This window comes from Triticum dicoccoides, chromosome 7B (assembly GCF_002162155.2).
Source record: "Triticum dicoccoides isolate Atlit2015 ecotype Zavitan chromosome 7B, WEW_v2.0, whole genome shotgun sequence".
Lineage (NCBI taxonomy): Eukaryota > Viridiplantae > Streptophyta > Magnoliopsida > Poales > Poaceae > Triticum > Triticum dicoccoides.
The window spans coordinates 766975554-766981353 of record NC_041393.1 but is presented as its reverse complement, the minus strand read 5'-3'; the positions used below and the strand labels follow the sequence as shown (position 1 = coordinate 766981353).

The window sequence follows — 5800 nt, the reverse complement described above, 5'->3', positions numbered from 1 at the left end:
GTCAAAGATTCACCCTTTCGCCTTGGAAACCACTCTCAAATCCACCACCTCGGATCTCTCTCTTACGGTCATTAACATCTACGCCCCAGCAGACCATGCCCAAAAGCAGATTTTCCTGGATGGCCTCCTTAATCTAAAAGGCTCTCTGCTTGGCCCTACCTTGGTTGCTGGTGATTTTAACTTGACCCGGAATCCTTCGGACAAGAACAACCAAAATTTCAATATCACCGAGGCAACGTCCTTCAATGACTGCATCAACCAATTCCCTCTGTTTGAGTTGCCGCTGCTCGACAGAAAGTTCACCTGGTCCAACCGACAAGAAAACCCCACTCTTGTGAGGCTGGACAGGGCCTTCTTCAATCAAGCTTGGAATGCTGTGATGCCGAACACCACCCTCACCTCCCTGCCTCGCCACGTCTCTGACCATGTGCCGCTAGTCGTTGCAGCGACCACGACACTGCCCAAGAGTCCCTGCTTCCGTTTTGAAGATTGGTGGCTCAGACGGCCAGGTTTTCGCGATATGGTCGCCACGGCGTGGGAGGGCGCTGCCTCCCCCTCCAGGGGGGCCGTGGGGGATCTCGCCGCTCGGCTCAAGGCAGTGCAGGCGGCCTGCAAAATATGGAAGCGTGTCATCTCGCGACCATCAGAGGCCGTCATGGACTGTCGATGGATACTGCGGCTTCTTGACCACCTAGAAGAGCAGAGACGCCTCTCCAACAAAGAGCGTGAGCTCAGGGCCCGGGCTGAGGAAGCGCTGTCGGAAGCAAACTACGAGCTCGTTGCATACTGGCGGCGGCGAGCAAAAGTTCGGGGAGTGGTCCTGGGCGACGAGAACACCCGGTTTTTCCATGCATACGCATCCCAGCGCATGCGGAAGAACCACGTCCCGTCGCTTCTCGTCGAGGGGATTCCCATCTCGGGGCATGCGGCAAAGGAGCAGGCGCTCCACTCTTTCTTCTCCGCCTTGCTCGGCTCGACGGCCGCGCCATCTTGGGGGTTCGAGCTGGAGGATCTGTACATCGGCACGCACAGGGTGGACGCGGCGCGGCTCGACGCTCCCTTCTCAGGCGCGGAGGTCTGGGAAGCCTTCCAGGGGATGCGTGCGGGAAGCAGCCCCGGCCCGGATGGGCTTGGACCTTCTTTCTATCGTGCCTTCAAGAGCATGGTCATGCCCCAGCTACTTGCAGTTGCAGATGAGCTACATGCCGGCACGGTGGACCTCGAGCGCATAAATCGCGCTCATATCGTCCTGCTCCCCAAGAAGGATGGGGTGCTGGCGCCCGCGTCTTTCAGGCCCATCTCGCTTCAAAATGCGAGCGTCAAGGGATTCTCTAAGGGGCTCACAACAAGGCTGCAACCTGAGGTCGAGGCGTTGCTCGACCTTGACCAGACTGGATTCATCAAGGGGAGAAATATATCTGAAAATTTCTTCTATGCTTCAGAGATCACCCAGCTATGTGACAAGCGCAAAACTCCTACCTTGGTTATGAAGCTCGATTTCACAAAAGCCTTTGACTCTGTCATTTGGAGCAGCCTGTTTGACATCCTTGCTGCTCGAGGTTTCTCTTCCCAGTGGATTGCTTGGGTGGAAAAAACACTCACCTCAGCAAAATCTGCTGTCCTCCTCAACGGGATCCCAGGGAGGTGGATGTCCTGCCGCTGCGGCCTTAGGCAGGGGGACCCCATGTCTCCCTACCTATTCATCATCGTCGCAGACGTCCTGCAACGCCTCATTCAGAAGATGTGCCGGGATGGCGAGCTTCAACACCCTCTCCGCGACGACATGCCATGCCCGGTCATCCAATATGCCGACGACACCTTGATCCTTATCCGAGGGACACCGGGTGCGGCTGCGCGGCTCAGGCATGCGTTGGATCTCTTCTCCAACGCCACTGGGCTCACCATCAACTTTTCAAAAAGTACCCTGGTTGCCATGCACATGGAGGGAGACGACAGCGAGCATGCAGCCGTGGCCCTCGGTTGCCCGCTCTCCTCCTTCCCCCAAAGCTACCTTGGACTTCCGCTCTCCACTCACAAGCTGGGGAAGGCGGATTTCCGGCCTCTCATCGCCAAGGTAGACAAATACCTCGCAGGGTGGAAGGCACTGCTGCTCTCCACTGCAGGCCGCCTCGTCCTCGTCAACGCTGTAATCTCAAGCCTCCCTGCCTATGCGATGTCGGCGCTCCTTCTCCCTGCCGGAGTCAGGGAGGAGATCGACAAGCTTCGTCGAGCTTTCTTCTGGGCTGGAGACTCGTCCTGCTCTGGCGGCAGGTGTCTTGTCGCATGGAAGGATGTTTGCCGCCCCCTATGTGACGGCGGCCTTGGGGTGCGCAGCTTGGACGCCCAAAACAAAAGCCTGCTCGTCAAGCTCCTTCACCGACTGCACCAGCCCAGGCAATCCGCTTGGGCCACCTGGTTTTGGAGGGAATTTGCCGGAGCTGACAACAAGAATGCCCTCCTGAGCGCGGTCTGGACACCCGTGGCCCAGCTGCTCCCGCTCTACCGCGACCTGACCAAGGTGCGGCTTGGTGATGGCCGAAAGACTGCCTTCTGGCTCGACGATTGGGGGCTGGGCGGCGCCCTCGCGAAGCGTCTGCCCGCCCTGTTCTCTCATTCCATCCGGTCGCTTGCCACCGTCCAGGAGGTCGTTGATGGTGGACTGCGGTCTAACCTCGCTCCAAGGCTATCCTCCGTGGCCTCGAGTGAGATGGAGCTCCTGCTTGCCGAAATCCCGTCACTCCAACAGGACGAGGATACTCGGGTTTTGCGAGACTGCGTCGACAAGAAGGCTCTCACTTCCTCCATTTACAAGCTGCTGACCTTTGCTGGGACTCGGTGCCCTGTCCAAGCCCAAATCTGGAGTGCCAAGGCGCCACACAAGGTGCGCTTATTTGGCTGGCTAGTTGCCCAGGATCGAGTGCACTCCAAAGCAAATCTTCTCAAAAAGCATATGCGGTCCGAGGATGTCTGCGAGCTGTGCCACAAAGAGTCAGAAACCACAAACCATCTTCTCTTCGACTGTTGCAGGGTCGCTGCACTCTGGCCAGCTCTCGGCATCCCCCAACCGCTGTGTTGCAGATCGATCTGGGATGCAAAACCTGCCTCCCCCACCGCCGACGGCTGCTGGTCGACAGTGCGCCTTCTGCTCCTTTGGAGGATCTGGAACCACCGGCACCAAGTGGTCTTCCAAGGCATGCGCCCCTCCATCACCCGCCTCGTCAAGGCTGCGGCGGCAGACCTCTCCGACTGGGCGTTTCGCCTCAAGCCAATCGACAGAAGCTCACTCCTGGACTGGAGGCCAATACTCCTAACTATCTCTGTATAGTTCTTCTTGAGGCTGTAGTTCTCAACTCTCCATTTTGGGTGTGAGGACCCGTTTTAAACCCTTCCTGTACTCGCTTCCCCCGTGTACTGGTGCAGCTTGCTGCTTGAGAAATGATAATTCAGGTGGGGCGCCTTGCCCCCCCGGTGATTCCTCAAAAAAAAAAAAGTCCCCCAAAATATTCTGGGAAGAAGTATTGAACTGGATAAGCTTCCTCCTTTTGGGGCAGCACGCAGGAGGAAGTCTCCGGCTTTAGTGCGGTTCCACAAGGAAAACAATGTGACGCTTGTAAGCTTGTGTTGTGTTCATGGTCCATCTCCAATAACTGACGTTTAAGAGACTTTGCAACAGTGGCAGGGCCAGGAATATACCATGTATCATGCATTTCCAAATTTCTATGCTACAGGTAATAGCATGCCTTTTATTGTTTTCTTTTGCTGCCTGACGCAATTCTGTGACAACAACCACTAGTCATATGGATAAATCATTTCAGCATCAGATTTGGCAACAGGCGTATGAGTTGATATCTTCAAGAGTAAAATCCTTCTGGCTAGTACATGTTGATCATCCTTGAGCCAACTTAAATGTCAAATGAGTGACTTGATTGGCAATCACATTTGGAACCTCGGTGCTATAGTTTCATTTTCATTCGATATCGCTATAACTCTTAAGGCTGTAATAGTGATTTGCTTTCAGCCATATTTTCAGCTCATATTTTTTATCTTGCAAAAAGTGCGCTGGAGTACTATAGTATGTACATTTACATGTACATTATAATACAGCTGTAGATTGATACATGGCAGTTGAAAATTGAAGTGGAACGCTGAGCTTGAACCAACGGGAAGGTTATATATATGCTGAGAGACCTGATTGGCACTTTATTGCTTCTTTGATGCCCTTTTTTTTCTCTGTCCATCTTGCTCTCTTAACAAGTACTGCTTGTGTCCATCTATTGTAAGCCTGTGAACAGCATTGTATCCATCTGTTCTGAGGTGGATGAGTTAGTCAAAATCTATTTCCGAGTTCTGTGGATAAATCATTGTATCCATCTGGGCACATATGTATTGAGTGTTATTTTGTTCATCTACTCATAATAATCTAGTGCCAAAGCGATTAACTTTTCCAAGTCGATAAACAACTCAGTTAATCGCTTCCAACTGAGTTAAACTGCACTGTGCCAAAGCAATAAACTGAAGTGAAACAGTGAATTGATACCCGGTTGGAGAAGAGAGGAGGCGAGTGGGTACATGAAAGTAGTTCTACTACAAATACATGTTAAAACGGTAAAAAGAAAACGTTTAAAAAAAGAAAAAGAGATCATGGGGCATTCTGAGAATTGAACTCGGGACCTCTCGCACCCTAAGCGAGAATCCTACCACTAGACCAAATGCCCTCTGTTATTTGTCATAAGCAGTAAATAAGTTTTTATAAAATAAAATTTACGATGAAATCAATAATGTATACTAGTATATGGTACGGTTAAGCGTAGAAGGATTGGCGGTTACTAGGGAGAGATTTTCGTTTGGAATCGCCATCAAGTTAGTTATTCCCCTTGCTGGTTCCCTCAACTTTGAAAAAGCGAACACCTTTATAAACATTTTTTGCAACCTGAATTTTTTTTTAAAGTGCTCACGAGTTTCAAAAAATGTGTTTGCGACATTTTCAAAAAAAATGTATGTGCAATGTAAAAATATGTTTGCGTGATGTAAAAAAATGTGTCATAACCTTAACAGAATATATGTGGCATGTCCTTGAAAAAAAGTGTATGCAACTTTAAAAATGTTGAACCATGTAAAAGTGTGTTCGTGTAGTTTTATAAAATGTTTATTGTCATTAAGAAAATTGTAAAACATGTATTTGAAAAAATATTGCCATGTATTCAAAAAGTTTTTAAAACATTTAATTTAAAAATGTACATAATGTTTTTGAAAATATCAAAAGTTTATTCAAAAATATTTAATGCGTGCGTTAAAAATGTACATTGGATACTAAGAAAATTTAGACATGTGTAAAAATGAAAAAAGAAAAGAAAACGAAAAAGAAAGAAAATAAGAAAACCAGATTAGTGCGCATGCGCGAGTAACTGCGCTACTGGGCCGGCCTAATTCAGTAAATCCCGGCTACATCCTGTTAAGGTTTAAAATAGACCGGGATTAGAGAGTCTGGTTTGCTCATTTCAGGGATTGAGAGTTCGGGGTTTAATTTATCTTTCGCCTACAAATTGAAGGTTTGTTTTGGACTTTTTCCGCACAGAATGTCTACGCACGGTCTTTTAGGCACCTTCCTTTTTTGTTTCATGGATGAGATGAAGATGAATGATATCATACATACATACATGCATCGCTATGTCAAGTTAATCAAGGTGCAGTATGAATTACGTCAGCTGTGTTTTGGTAGATTTCGGCCATTAAATACTCTTGCATGGGGTCCATGTTGTTACTTTCCACCACTGGTGGATCTATATCTTCTTACACAAAC

General features: G+C 49.3%; 1 non-coding gene across 1 annotated transcript; it reads right to left on the bottom strand.

Annotated features, from left to right (window-relative positions):
- Positions 1-4643: 4643 nt before the first annotated feature.
- Positions 4644-4715, bottom strand: TRNAP-AGG. Its single transcript has one exon. It is a non-coding gene; the product is annotated as a tRNA-Pro (tRNA).
- Positions 4716-5800: the final 1085 nt, after the last annotated feature.